The 15,874-nt window shown below is 44.9% G+C and overlaps 2 protein-coding genes across 3 annotated transcripts in view; one reads left to right on the forward strand and one right to left on the reverse strand.

Moving 5' to 3' along the window:
• Positions 1-15,620, reverse strand: part of serpini1 (serpin peptidase inhibitor, clade I (neuroserpin), member 1) — a 59,851-nt gene extending 44,231 nt beyond the window's left edge. The window contains exon 1 of one of the 2 annotated variants that reach the window (XM_067995356.1): positions 15,517-15,620. The gene's annotated coding sequence lies outside the window, so the exon portion shown is untranslated. Of the gene's footprint in view, positions 1-15,367; positions 15,461-15,516 lie in introns of those variants that run through there. The other variant, XM_067995357.1, reaches the window with a different exon arrangement.
• A 158-nt stretch (positions 15,621-15,778) lies between these two features.
• Positions 15,779-15,874, forward strand: part of pdcd10a (programmed cell death 10a) — a 30,536-nt gene continuing 30,440 nt past the window's right edge. The window contains exon 1 of the mRNA XM_067995359.1: positions 15,779-15,872. The gene's annotated coding sequence lies outside the window, so the exon portion shown is untranslated. The remainder of the gene's footprint in view (positions 15,873-15,874) is intronic.

Here is a 15,874-nt window from a genome sequence, read left to right on the forward strand (position 1 = left end):
TTTAAACTAAATAAGGAGGGAGGGTCCCGGTGGAGAGAAATCTAGAATGCTAAAGAGAAAAGCCAAAGAAGCAGTGCAGGAAAGTGATTGGGATAAGGATAACCAGATTATGCCAGGAAGTGTCAGAGCATACAAACAAAACACAAGAAATAGGGTCCGGGTAAGAAAAAATAATAAGACAAATAAGGCCATCATACAAAAAAATGTTAAGATGTCTAAAAATGTTAAAAAGATAAATCTAAAGGCACTGTATCTGAATGCACGAAGCATTCCTAATAAGGTAGACGAATTAACAGCGCAAATAGATGTAAACGGATATCTTATACTTGCAATTACAGAGACATGGCTGCAGGGTGATCAAGGCTGGGGGCTGAATATCCAAGGGTATTCGATATTTAAGAAGGACAGGCAAAAAGGAAAAGGAGGTGGGGTGGTGTTGTTAGTAAAGGATGAAATCAGAGCAACAGTGAGAAAGGATATTGGCTCAGAAAATCAAGATGTAGAATCAGTCTGGGTGGAGTTAAGAAGCACCAAGGGGCAGAAAACACTGATTGGAGTTGTCTATAGGCCTCCAAACAGTAGTGGTAATGTAGGCGATGAGATCAAACGGGAAATTAGAGATGCATGTAACAAAGGTACTACAGTAATCATGGGTGACTTTAAACTGCATATAGACTGGCCAAACCAAATTAGCAATAATACTGTGGAGTATGAATTCCTGGAGTGTCTACGAGATTTTTTTTAGACCAGTACGTTGAGGAGCCAACCAGGGAACAGGCTATCCTAGAGTGGGTATTGTGCAATGCGAAGGGGTTAATTAATAATTTTGTTGTGCGGGGACCTTTAGGGGTGAGTGACCTTAACATGATAGAATTCTTCATTAAGATGGAAAGTGAAGTAGTCCAATCCGAAACTAGGGACCTAAATCTAAACAAAGGAAACTATGAAGGTATGAGGAGTGAGTTGGCTATGATAGATTGGGAAGCTTCATTAAAAGGCATGACGGTGGATAGGCAATGGCTAACATTTAAGGAACGAATGCATGAATTGCAACAGTTATACATTCCTTTCTGGTGCAAAAGCACAAAAGGAAAAGCGGCCCAACCATGGCTAACAAAAGAAATTAAGGATAATATTAGATCCAAAGAGGAGTCATATAAAGTTGCCAGAAAAAGTAGCAAGCCTGAGGATTGGGAGCAGTTTAGAATTCAGCAAAAAAGGACCAAGAGATTGATTAAGAGGGGAAAAATAGAGTATGAGTAAACTTGCAAGGAACAAAAAAATGGACTGTAAAAGCTTCTACAAGTATGTAAAAAGAAAGAGATTAGTGAAGATAAATGTAGGTCCTTTACAGTCAGAAACAGGAGAATTTATAATGTGGAACAGGGAAATGGCAGAGCAATTAAACAAATACTTTGGTTCTGTGTTCACAGAAGAGGACACAAATAACTTCCCAGAAATGCTAGGGAACCAAGGGACTAGTGAGAAGGAGGAATTAAAGGAAATTAGCATTAGTGAAAAAAAGTGCTGGAGAAATTAATGGGACTGAAAGCCGATAAATCCCCAGGGCCTGATAATCTGCATCCCAGAGCACTAAAAGAGGTAGCCATGGAAATAGTGGATGCATTGGTTATCATCTTCCAAAATTCTATAGATTATGGAACAGTTCCTGCAGATTGGAGGGTGGCAAATGTAACCCCACTATTTAAAAAAGGAGGAGAGAAAACAGGGAACTACAGCCTAACATCAGTAGTAGGGAAAATGCTAGAGTCTATTATAAAGGATGTGATAACAGGACACTTACAAAATATCAACAAGATTAGACAAAGTCAACATGAATTTATGAAAGGGAAATCATGTTTGACAAACCTACTGGATTTTTTTGAGGATGTAACTGGTAGAATAGATAAGGGAGAACCAGTGGATGTGGTTTATTTGGATTTTCAGAAGGCCTTTGGTAAAGTCCCACATAAGAGGTTAGTGTGCAAAATTAAAGCACATGGGATTGGGGGTAATATACTGGCATGGATTGAAAATTGGTTAACAGACAGGAAAGAGAGAGTAGGAATAAATGGGTCTTTTTCGGGGTGGCAGGCAGTGACTTGTGGGGTACCGGAGGGATCAGTGCTTGGGCCCCAGCTATTCACAATATATATCAATGATTTGGATGAGGGAACCAAATGTAATATTTCCAAGTTTGCTGACAACACAAAACTAGGTGGGATTGTGAGTTGTGAGGAGGATGCAAAGGGGCTTCAAGGCGATTTAGATAAGTTGAGTGAGTGGGCAAATACGTGGCAGATGCAGTATAACGTGGATAACTGTGAAGTTATCTACTTCGGAAGGAAAAACAGAAAGGCAGATTATTTAAATGGTGATAGATTGGGGAATGTTGATGTACAAAGGGACCTGGGTGTCCTTGTACACCAGTCACTGGAAGCAAACATGTAGGTGCAGCAAGCAGTTAGGAAGGCAAATATGGTTGGCCTTCATTGCAAGAGGATTCGAGTACAGGAGCAAGGATGTCTTACTGCAGTTATACAGGGCCTTGGTGAAACCACACCTGGAGTATTGTGTGCAGTTTTGGTCACTTTACCTAAGAAAGGATATACTTGCCATAGAGGGAGTGCAGCGAAGGTTCACCAGACTGATCCCTGGGATGGCAGGACTGTCATATGAGGAGAGATTGGGTCGACTCGGCCTGTATTCACTCGAGTTTAGAAGAATGAGAGGGGATCTCATTGAAACATAAAATTCTGACAGGGCTAGACAGACTGGATGTTACCCCTGGCTGGGGGCTCCAGAACAAGGGGTCACAGTCTCAGGGTACGGGGTAGGACATTTAGGACTGAGATGAGGAGAAATTTCTTCACTCAGAGGGTGGTGAACCTGTGGAATTCTCTATCACAGAAGGCCAAGTCACTGAATATATTTAAGAAGGAGCTAGATAGATTTCTAGACACAAAAGGCATCAAGGGGTATGGGGAGAGAGCGGGAATATGGTATTGAGATAGAGGATCAGCCATGATCATATCGAATGGCGGAGCAGGCTCGAAGGGCCGAATGGCCTACTCCTGCTCCTATTTTCTATGTTTCTAATTATGAAAGGGTGAAGAGTGAGTAATTGTTTATACTGGTTGAACAATTGTAACAAGAGGGCATAGAATTGGGATTGTCATTCGAAAAATTAGGGAATTTAGAAGATTCTTTTCACACAAAAGGGTTATTGGAACACGAATTGCTTTAGCACTACCGGCTATTGAGGCAGAGACTATAACAATTTAAAAAGGAATTGGATAACTATTTGAAAAGGAATATAAAATGATAGTGAAAAGGGAGGGAAATATGATCAAAGTAGATAGCTCTAGTTGGAAAACTAGCATCAGCAAAGGCCCAATAGGACAATTGGCCACATACTGTGCTTTAATTTCTAATGATTCTATTCTGTATTGTAAAGTCTATGATTCCACCAATTCAAGCATTGGATTAAGACGACACTGCAAATTACTCCCAACAATTTAACAAAAAATTAAACAAACAAATATCTAGGTCAGGCAGATTTATCACATTATTTTATAACTTACTTATAGCCAGCCATTATCTCATCTTATGTTATAAACCAGGATTTCTTTGAAAACTGCAGTTCTATTGCAAAAAGTGGAATTCGTGATATAGTTTCTTAATAAAATTGTTTTACATCTTCTCAAATGTGTAGATTTGTACAAAGAAAGAGAACCCTTTAGTTATTCTGCACTGAATCATACAATTTGCAACAATTCATTATTTAAATTTGAAGCATGCAGCAAGGCAATGTTTTGCTAAATACAGGCAAAAAAGGAGGCGGTTTCAGCAAAATAATAAGTAATTAAAAAGGTAACAGTTTGTATACACAAGGCCAAAGACAACAAAAGATTAAAACGTTTCATTCTCTACTCTGTACCCAGGATAAGTTACTTTTTTTTTGATATTGGCACAAATATGAAAGATGTTGAATTATATTTGAATTGGCCAGATATTCAAGGTCCTGTACCAAACAGCAACAGTGAAGAATCAGTGGCAAAAACAACAGTACTGGATGGGTGGTAAAAGATGACAACTAATAACCCAAAAGGGGTTAAGAAAAAAAAAATCATCAGCAAACCATTCAAACTTCACTCTTGTGTTTTATGCCATCTGAACCACTTGATTGGATTACTGTCGTGGGATTCACTCCCATTCAATATCCTATACACAATGAATGCACTGCTAGTCTGGTATTTTATCAGCAGTGCAATGTCAACTGAAATTGAATGAATATAACTTTCAATTAATTCTACACTTACCTTCAACTGCTGAGAATGCAAGTACTTAAAGCAAATGGGGCCAGACCAGAATGGTTACTGTGGAGTAATTTGTGCTGCCTGATTAACAGCAGCAAGACTTGCTTTAACAGATAAAACCACAAATCTATGGACTAGAATTTCCTTATGCAGAAATTACACTGAAATTTACTCTTGCAGAGGTGAATTTATGCTGAAATTTCCTGCGGAGTTCATTTGCTTACACCAGAACATTAAAAACTGGCGTAAAAGGGCAAATGCAGCGCCACCAATGGGAGTAATAGTGAGTTGGCTGCTGCCTTCTGCCATAGCGCCTTACTCTCAGAGCCTATTGCCTCTGTTGTTCCTCTTCCATTATTATACGGAACAGGGGTATGTATGGTCATTGAGAATGCCACTCCAGGTGCTTAGTCCTTTTGAAGATTGGTGGGGGTGGGGGGTGGGGCGAGTTGTGGAGGTCTGGAAAATTCTAGATGCACTGAGACTGATAGCCCTTTGGTTAAGTATAGTGCAGGTCTCAGCATGAAGAGAAAATCAAAAATAAATTGCGAAGAAAATCAGAATCAACCTCCAGAAATCTCAATTGAGCCGGTATCAGGTGATTTCATGCCGTGCTGCCCCTGAATTTTTGTTCTACACCAGTGCATTATTCAGGTCAATACAGAAAATGCAGGTGAACTGTTCTTTTGCATGGGGGTGGAGCTATGTAAATGAGTGGCAGAGGGTTTTGTCAATTTGGACAAAGCAGTGTAAACAATTGAGGAAATTTGCACACAGCAATATTTCAGTGTAAAACGGGTGTAAATCAGTTATGCATGAATTTCCTCGCCAAAAAAATGGCTCGTTACCACTCTTGTGCTGTGGTTACTCCAAAACTTTCCAGGAAATTCTGGGCCTATAAATCTCTACCATTATCAGAAAGTCAGTTACACATCTAAAATTCATCTCCTCAAACTGCTCTTCCCTGCTGATCTTTTCAATATGATGGAAAAAGGTGTGAAGATGGGATCTGATGCAATCCCATGAGTTTATATTTTTCACAGGTAATTACAAAATTACTTTTAACATATTCAACAGAAAGCAAACATTTTAAATTTAAATTAGTGTAATGCAACCCAGGATAGATGTTTGCCACAATTGTTACCCATTTGACCTGCCCCCTCACCTCCAAGTGCGAGGAGCTTGTGGACTTCTTTGTGTCATCAAGACGGAGATCATCCATTTAGTTGCTTCTGCTCTAGATCTCCCTTCCCCACCAAGCCAAACCTCCTTCAAGGGTTCCCCCCCCCATCCGAGCCCTGAACCTGTGTAATTTTCTAATTTCTCTCCTATCTTCCTCAAGTTCCTCTGAGTTCATCTTGTCCATGAGACCCATCCCCTTTTCCCTTGACTTCTTTCCCACTAAACTGCTGAGCACCCAACTTCCTTTCCTGGCCCCCATGCTAGCTGGCGTTGTAAAGTCAGTCAATGAAAATAGTGCCTCTTTTGACCACTTATATAAGAACAGCTAAACAATATTTGACATGGAAATATTTTAAGCATTTCAAGCAAGTTGTTTCCCATATAATCTCTTAAGCAAATAGGCAAAACAAAAAAACAAAAATTCAAGGTCTGGAAGGACTAGACGTCATTATAGTCTTTACGATAAGCAGCCCAAAAATTATTTCATGAATAGTTCTATACAATGCCACTATTTGAAATTATACCTTCAGAACTATTAGCTAACAAAAATCATTGTACATCAACACAACAGAAAATAAACACATTCTTGCTGTACCTTATGCACTTAGTGGAGACAGCTTATAAAAAGATGTGCGAACAACTTTTAATTTATCCTCGCCACCAATTCATTCCTCCTCCCCGGCCATCGTTTCTGGCTGAACCATACTATTCACAATCATAGCATCCTGTTCAGCCTCGAGTTGAGCTTTTGACTCCCGATACTCTCCATCACAAAGACAACCTACTTCCACCTCTAACACCTCCCGCCTTTGCCCCTACTTCAGTTTATCTGTCGCTGAAACTCTCATTCATGCCTGTATCACCTCCAGACTCTCCTGGGTGGGCTTCCATCCTTCACCTGACATAAACTTCAGCTCATCCAAAACTCGGCTGCCAGCATCCTTTTCCGCACCAAGTCCTTTTCCTCCAAACTCCCGTCCTCGCAGACCTACATTGAATCCATAGTGCCCCAATGCCTAAAATTTAAATTTTCATCCTTGTGTTTAAGTCCCTTCATTGCCTTGCCCCTTCTCATCTCTAACCTCTTCCAGCCCTAGAACACCCCTTAAAACTCTACATTCCTCTGACTCTGGCCTCTTGTGCATCCACCTCCCTTTGCCCACCATTGGTTGCTGTGCCTTCATCCATCTAGGCCCCACTATCTGGAATTCCTTCCCTAAATGCCTCCACCTATATGACCTACCTCTTTGAACAAGCTTTAGTCACCCCTCTTAGCATCTCCTCCTTTGTCTTTGTCAATTTTTGTTTGATTATGCTTCTGTGAAGCACCTTGTGACATTTTCCTACCTTAAAAGGCACCATATAAATGCAAGTTGTTGTTTTGGTCAATAAAATTATCACTTGTCTACTATTAAGTATATTGGTTCTGGATCCAGATATCCAGGGATACGTATTTCTCTCCATTTTCCCTTCAATCCAAGTACAGGGTCACTTAATCATTATGTTCTAAGTTATCATATTTTCCGTCCTAGTGTTTTCAGCCTTGGTAGTGAACTGTATTGTGGGCTTTGACACTTCTGGGTTTATTAATTACAAGAACTCAAGGCACTAAAATTGTGAAACAAAATCTCTTGCACCCAGCTAAATAACATTGATACTAATAGCACAAAAATAGTAATTTAACAAATCTAATGGAATTATTTCCAATTAAGTAGGAACAATTTCATATTGATTTAATTTTTTCATGCACACTTTTTACAAGAGCAAAATCTTATGAAATTGATATACATGTTAGCCTAATTGCATTTTAATGACCATAAGAACATAAGAAATAGGCACAGGAGTAGGCTTACGGCCCCTCGAGCCTGCTCCGTCATTCAATAAGATCATGGCTGATCTTCGACCTCAACTCCACTTTCCCGCCCGATCCGCATATCCCTTGATTCCCTTAGCGTTCAAAAGTCCATCTATCTCAGCCTTGAGCATACTCAACGACTGAGCATTCACAGCCTTCTGGGGTAGAGAATTCCAAAGATTCACAACCCTCTGAGTGAAAAAATTCCTCCTCATCTCAACCTAAATGTCCAACCCCTTATCCTGAGACTATGTCCCCTAGTTCTAGAATCTCCAGCCAGGGGAAACATCCTCTCAGCATCTACCCTGTTAAGCCCTCTTAGAATCTTATATGTTTCAATGAGATTACCTCTCATTCTTCTAAACTCCAGGGAGTATAGACCCATTCTACTCAATCTTTTCTCATAAGACAACCCTCTCATCCCGGAATCAATCTAGTGAACTTTTGTTGCACCGTTTCGAAGGCAAGTATATCCTTCTTTAGATAAAGAGACCAAAACTGTACACAGTACTCCAGGTGAGGTCTCACCAAAGCCCTGTACAAATGTAGTAAGACTTCCTTACTCTTGTACTCCAACCCCCCTTAAAGGCCAACATACCATTTGCCTTCCTAATTGCTTGCTGTACCTGCATGTTAATTTTCAGTGTTTCATGTACAAGCATGTCCAATTCCCTCCGAATACCAACATTTATTAGTTTCTCACCATTTAAAAAATATTCCGTTTTTCTACCAAAGTGAATAACCTCACATTTCCCCACATTATACTCCATCTTCCACCTTCTTGCCCACTCACTTAACCTGCCAATATCCCTTTACAGACTCTGTGGGCTCGATTTTACCAGCGGGTTCCGGGTGCGTTCCCGGCAGGGGGGGGCGTCGAAAATCACGATATCCAGGTGCGTCACCGGATCGCGCCTCGATCCCGCCCACTTCCGGGTTCCACGCTGACGTGCGGGGGTGCGTGCGCAGACCCCGCCGGTGGGAATCCCGCAGGCAATTAAAGCCAGCGGGATGCCACTTGAGTGTATTTACCTTGCTTGTTGAGGTCATTAAATGACCTGATTCAGCTGTCATAACAGGAAGTGTGGGATTTTACCTTCAACTCAGACTGTTTCACACACTGGGGGAAACAGTCTCACTCCAACCGGACGTGTTGCAGCCAGCAGCCTGTGGCAGCTGCCAAGGTGCATTCCACAGGGGGAGGGGGGGGGGGGGGGGAGCCCTCACCCACGCAGGAGGCCACCGCGTCACATAGGGCAACCCCTGCCCTCCACCACCCCCCGCCAAGCCAGAGGACAGACCGACTGAAACCGCAGCCCCAGTGCGAGGAACCACCTACCTACCCTGCACAACCCCTCAGACCAACACCTGCCAGATGGGTGGTGTGTTGACATCCTCGGAGGACGAACAGCATGACCAGTCCCAGCGGCCTCGCAGTCCACGCCGTCCGCCTCAGCAACGTAGAGCCCCCCAACACGGTGCTGTGGCACACCCACCTGCACAGCAGGAGGGAGGGCAACCGCAGAGAGAGATGCGTCGCAGGAGGCACTACCCTCCGCATAGGGTGTACAGACCGAGGCTCAGCTTCATGGACCTCTCCGAGGAGCAGTGCATACGGCGGCTCAGAGTCAATCGCCAGGTAGTCGCCGACATCTGCAGCCTCCTGAACGACGAGCTGCTCCCGGATGGACCAAGCAGCATCTTCTTACCTGTCGCCGTCAAAGTCACCACTGCCCTCAACTTCTTCGCATCCGGATCCTTCCAGGGTGCCACCGGGGACATCACCGGGGTCTATCAATCGTCTGCACACAAGTGCATAAGGCAGGTCACCGATGGGTTGTTCCGCAGGGCCTCGCACTACATCAACTTCGCCATGGACGAGCGCAGCCAGATGGAGAGGGCGGTTGGATTCCATGCCATGGCTGGCTTCCCACGGGTACAGGGTGTAATCGACTGCACCCACATCGCAATACGGGCACCTCCGCATGAGCCAGGGCTGTTCATCAATAGGAAGGGGTATCACTCCATGAACGCGCAGCTCATCTGTGACCACCACCAGAGATTCCTACACGTGTGCGCCAGATACCCCGGCAGCTGCCACGATGCCTTCGTCCTCAGGGAGTCCACCGTCCCGCCCATCTTCCACGCACCCAACGCCGGCAACGGCAGGCTCCTCGGCGACAAGGGGTATCCCCTACACACGTGGCTCATGACGCCTCTGAGGAACCCCATCACCGAGCCGGAGCGTCGGTACAATGACAGCCACACTGCTACCAGGTCTACAATTGAGCAGACCATAGGGCTGCTCAAGATGCGCTTCAGGTGCCTTGATCGTTCTGGGGGAGCGCTGCAATACACACCATTCAGAGTGGGACGAATCATAGATGTCTGCTGTGCCCTGCACAACATGGCCCAACAGAGAGGGGTGCCGCTGGAGGAGGCCCCATCCACACCCGCCACCCACATTGAGGACGGCGATGAGGACGAGGAGGAGGTGGAGGTGGAGGACGAGCCAGAGGATGATGTACGACCCATGCGCCGAACCCCGACTCACCGGGATGCTCGCCGGGCCAGGGAGGCACTCATAAGTCAACGGTTCTCCTAGAGTCAGACAGTGCGAGGCGTTCGCATCTCCTCACCTGCACATGCGAGGGGCCATACCAGCCTCCTCCACTGAAGAGTGTTGCCAGTACTCCTGCACCCACAGCAGTGTGCCCAATGGGCAGCAGCAGGTGTCCGCCGTCATGATGGGCTGCACGGAACGCACCTATTGCACAGGCCGCGGAAGAATGGACGAGAGGTGGCAGGAGTGGTGAGAACGATAGTATTTAATATGTACAAGGTGCAATACTATAAACAAAAAGTGTACAAATTAACAGACACCCTGGTGCATTCCCTTTGTGCTTATAACGCCTTTGGATTTCTTTTCCGGGTACCCCTACGTGGTGCTACCTCTGTGGCTCCAGCAGAGGTAGTGGCAGGTTGCTCTTGTTCTTACCTTGACCGGGTAGATGCTTTGGGCGGACGGCCCCTGGGTTTCGGTGCCCGTGAGGGCACCTCCACAGACTGCTCCTCCTGCACTTGTGCAGGGGCAGATTCGGCCACCTGGAGAGGAGGCACCATTGCGGGTACTGGTTGAGAGGGGGGCAACGGGTGGGACGTGGGGGCACCTTGAGAAGCGTCCCCGCTTCCATGTCCCCGGTCACCATCATCCCTCTCGTGGCCTCGGCCCACATCACCCCTTCCACCCTGCTGGACGACAGTTTGGATTGCATGTGTGAGGCCTTGCAACGCCACCCCTAGTGTATCCGTCAGCCTGTTTATGGCGGCGGAATGTTGCTCACCCTGAATCCGTACAGCCGTTGTCAGGGCCTGCACGGACTCGATGTGGAGCTGTGCGTGACGCTCGAGGGAGGCCAGCCTGTCCTCCACCGCAGACGCTCCCGCACCTACCCGCGACACTATGTCGCCGATACCCTCCTGTGCCTGCGCCACCAATGTCCGCATGCAGGAGTTGGACTCCTGCATCGCCTGCGCAATTGTGGACAATGCGCGCGGCACCTCTCCCAGTACCTCAGCAATTAGCTGGTGCCCCTCGACGACTCTCCTTTTCACTGGTGGCCCCCTGGGTTCAGCATCTGGGTCCGGCTGAGCAGAGCCTGGAGATGAGTGCTCCCACCGACGCGGACCCTCCGCGGCTGCCCCTGCCACCAGGGTCTGCTCATGCTCACACGTGCGCGGTGAATCACCAAGTGCAACCCCAACTAGTTGGCGAGGGGGATCCACCGAGGTGCGTGTCTCTGCGCTGGTGGATGGTTGGCTCATATGTGACGATGCACCCTCAGAGACTGGCATGTCCTCTGAAGAATCGCCCTCCTCAACCACAGCGCTCGCAGACGGCCCTGCAAGAGAACAGAGGGCACTATGAGGCATGTGCACAAACTTTACGGTGCGCCTGATGCCAGGTGATGATACGGTCACTCGCGATCATGAGTGTTGAGTGTCAGCTTTCCCTTACCGGCCGTTTCTGCAGCGACAGACTCGCCATCCGCAACAGAGAGGCAATGTTGCGTGCCGGCGAGGTCGAGCGCCTCCACCTCTGCATCCGTCAGATCGACCACCTGCGGCGGGCCCCCTCCGGTGTGGGCCCTTTCTCTGTTGTTCTTGCATCTCTTCTCCTGTCAAGGCAAAACACAGATGTGTGAGTGGGTGCGTATTGCATAGTGAGACGCATCAAGCATCAGTGTGGGTGGGTTGAGCGTGGGGCAGATGGATGGGAGGATGCGTGTGCCACATGCCCATCCCATTGCATGGGGATTGGGGTGTGTGGTAGTGTTCGGGTGGGGACAGGGACGGTGGGTACTTGCGGGCACGGCGAGGATGGTGAGTGAGTGGCTGTGAGGATTGCTGCGGGAGCGCTGTGGTGGCTCTGCAGGAGGGGTTGTGATCTGTTTGGCGTGATGGTGGGGACGGGTTGTGGGAGGGTGCGTTGGTGTACTCACCTTGCCGGACCTAGTGAGGTCATTGAACCGCTTGCGGCACTGCTCCCATGTCCTGGGGGTGTTGGCCCTGCTGCTCACCTCCGCCGCCACCTCTGCCCATGCCTTCCTGGTGGCGGAGCCAGGGCACTTGCGTCCGTCCGCAGGGAACAGCGTGTCCCTCCTCCTCCTCACACCCTCCAGCATCAGCTGCAGTGCGAGGTCGGAGAAGCGTGGCGCAGCCTTGCCCCTGGGTTGCGCCATCCTGTGTTGCCTCTTGATTGCAGCAGGAGGGGCTTTGGGGGACTGCCCCTTTAAGTGGAGCTCCTACATCGCGTAAACGGTAGTGCGCATGCGCAGCCCGCCGGCACGCAGCTGGGGGGCGGAGAACCCGGAAGCAGGGCTTAATGTGATCAATTATCCCGTGATCGCGCGGGGGGCGCACTCAATTAGCCGTCCGCGTTTTCCACGCTCCCGGAGGACCACCCGCTGGGAACCCGCAGGCCTGCTAAAATCGGGCCCTGTGTCTTCCTCGCAGCTTATTTTTCCACCTAGCTTTGTATCGTCAGCAAACTTAGATGCAGGGTCCAAGTGTAATGTATCCAAGTCATTAATATAGATTGTAAAGAGCTGAGGCCCAAGGACCGTTCCCTGTGGCACCCTACTAGTTACAACCATCCTAAAACAATCTTTAGATAAAAAGGTTTTCCTGCCAGTTCAGAATCTCCACACTGGGTCATAAACATTGACTGGTTTTATTACCCAAAGTATAGGTTATAGATACATGTAGACAACACAAGGCAACATAGGCATATATCAACATGTTAGTTTTGCATCTAAATAACTAAAGTTGATAGTCCTCCACTGTTGTAGTTAGCCACAGATAATTTGCATAATTAGATGGTTTCTCTCATTCAAAATATCATGCCAAGGATAATGTGATCCTGCTTTCTAAAACCCTAATCATCTGCCTACTTTCTTTAGAAAGAACAGTTATAATACAAATTTAAGTCTAATCATTTATTTTTAAATGTTTAAAATTACTTTGTGAAAATATTGACAGCAGTAGATTCAGTGGTAGAATTACTGTAATGTGTGGCATATGCATCAGGTATTAATGACAAATTATATAGCAGATAACAAGGGTACTGGTGTGACCTATGTTCCTGACTTGTCAAATAGTATATATATATTAAAAAAATCACAGATGGTACTTCTATATCAGTGTGACTAAGACCCTGGATTTTATGGTAATTCTTTTCCTCTCAGTGATACAATGTTCCAAAATGCCAAATACACTTCTTTTTCTCTACATGTCAAGCTCTCAACCTTGTTGCTAGAAGGGAGGTATCAATCCAAGGCTAGGTGATTAAGCAGAGAAAGGGAAGGAAACAAATAAAACAAAATTGCTAATGCTGCAAAGAAGTACGCAACAGCAGCACTAGCAGCAGGAATTAATGCATTGTAAAAGAGAGAAAACATGATTTCAATCATACATTGAACAAAAAGCTTGACTTATTGAATGACTAAAGCATTTCATTTCAGATATTTAAAAATCACAGTTTTATCAAGAATTTCAAAATACTCTACTGTTTTGAGGGTGAGATGGTCACAAAAAACCCCACAATTTTACAAGGGTTTTAGTAATCAGACTCCAAAGTACCTCAAGGAAAAAAAAATCCTAATTTCCAAATAACATCATGACAAGAACTCAAGCTAGTGGTAATTTTAGTTATCCTGTTATCAGAAAGGAAAATGGACAAAATAGGTTTGTTTTCAACAGTACTACAAGATTGGAATTTACTGGCATGGAATCATCTGCCAATTTTAAGATTGTTCTCACATTTGCTAGCTGAAACAGGGTAAACTCATATACTAACTCTGCATAGTACATGATTAGTCCAAATGAACCCAATTTTAGGTATTTTTCATAAACCATTAAAATATGCCAACAATTGGCAATTAATCTTACATTTTTAAAGACTTTTTCAAAATATATTTAACAACTCTTAAGTCTCTTGACTATATGGCCTGTAAGGAATTTTCTTTTAAACTAAGATAGGTTACCTTTAAACTGCAGTTCATACTTTGTTATAATGTTAAAGCTATACATCCCCATACATCAGCAATAAAAGTTTTTTTTATTCTAGCTTTCCACTTTTCATGGAAACAGCCTTGAAAAAAGTAGAAAAAATAGCATCTCTACTCATGTGCAAATATACATCGTACATAATACAATTATTTGATTTGTAGTTTTGCAGCAAGGCAAAATAATAGTGCAGTACTTGCCAATATACATATATCTTACATCAAAAATAGCTGTCACGAGGAAATTGCCCCCAATAGAAGAGTTAAGACCATATTTATATGGATGTATTTTTTCCCCTCCTTTCCTGGAGGCAATGGCTCCTTTGCTGAAAAATACATTTGCAAACCAAAATTAAGCCAGCAAATTGGAGCATTTTAATTCTCACCCATTAAAGGTAACTGCAGTGCACACAAATATAGAACTTAGTGTAGTTGTTTAATTTTTAGTAGCACAAAATTATCTATGATATTAATTATATTTAACATGCTCTTAAATAGGTGCAATTACGAGTAAATTCATTCAGTGCGTAAAAACATGCATCGGCAGTTAAGTCACTGCACTCCATGTAGAAAATTATCCTACAACAAAAATTCATAGAATGGCAAGAAATCAAATAAATGCACACAGTAATGATTTCTCCAGGCACTTTATTTTACCATACACCAATAAATATTTAATGTCTTGTAAGTTGGGACAAAGAGAAAGCATTTTTTTTGCAGCTATAGTAGGAAAATAATGTGTAATTTATTAGGTAGATATTTCGTGTACATCATTCTGGTAATGTTTTCAGACAAAGGTTTGAGATATCCTCATTTGATAACCACAACATCCAAAGTTACCAGAAAAAAAAGGTAACGGTGAAATATTGCAACGTTTCAAAACATTTCACTAACATTTCTTAGCAATGTTGACGCTTCAATTTTTTTTTAAAAAGCAGTGACTTGTCAACACGGGCGGACAGTCAGGATTTTTCATGCCGCTCACTAATCTTTGCTACTCAATTAACTAATTAATCGGATTCGCTTTTCACTTCATTCGCAAAAATGATGCAACTGGATGAATGAAATCAAGCAAGTAACATTCAAATATCAACAAGCTGGAGCTGCATCAACCTGTGGGAAAGGCAGATGCAGAGAGATGGGCTCCGCTCCACGATTAAAAGATTGATATAAATAACCTGGAATAAACCTGAGCGGTGCCAGCATACGCGCGTCTGTATATACATACACCTATAATAAAGGTACAATACATAGGTTAACTCGTTCAGTTAGACATATACATGTTCCAAGAGCGTACCACTTACAACTTTTGTTTCTAGTGTAATTTCGTTCAGCCACCACTCCTGGACCGGCGACAGATTTGAATAGACAGTGCTAAAATCAATCATAATAGGAAACAGCCATACTTGCTTTCTATGCTTAATAAGCGGTGTAAAAAACCTCACTTGTGATATGTTTTCAGCCCATCAAAGACACGCCGTGCGGGGGACACAGGTCACGCGGCTTTAATGCGCTATATTTTTGAGGTTTAGAATTATTTAACTTCAATTAGAACTCACTCGGCCGGATTAAAGGATGCAATAAATGAATGTACCTGCAGCCTTTGAGCTTTTCCTCCGTTACTGGAGCTGTTAGAAACAACCCACAGCTGCAGCCAGTGGCACAAATGTCCTGCGTCGCCCCGCCCCACGCGCGCACATCATTGGAACCCTGGGAACATCGCAGCTTTTCATTCGTTCATTCCCACGTCAATCTTTAAGGCGCGATGTGGTGACGCCGCGGACGCGACGCACTGTGGGCGTTGTAGTTTATTCTCTCCCCCGATTCTCCGCCGCAGGCGCAGTGGCAACCCGAACTACAAGTCCCAGAAACCCCCGCGCGGCGGCCGGGGCGGAATCTCCGGCACGGATTGGGTAGAATGAGGTCTTTCCGGTCGTGCTGTTGCCGACGGT

Source organism: Heptranchias perlo, chromosome 13 (genome assembly GCF_035084215.1).
Source record: "Heptranchias perlo isolate sHepPer1 chromosome 13, sHepPer1.hap1, whole genome shotgun sequence".
Lineage (NCBI taxonomy): Eukaryota > Metazoa > Chordata > Chondrichthyes > Hexanchiformes > Hexanchidae > Heptranchias > Heptranchias perlo.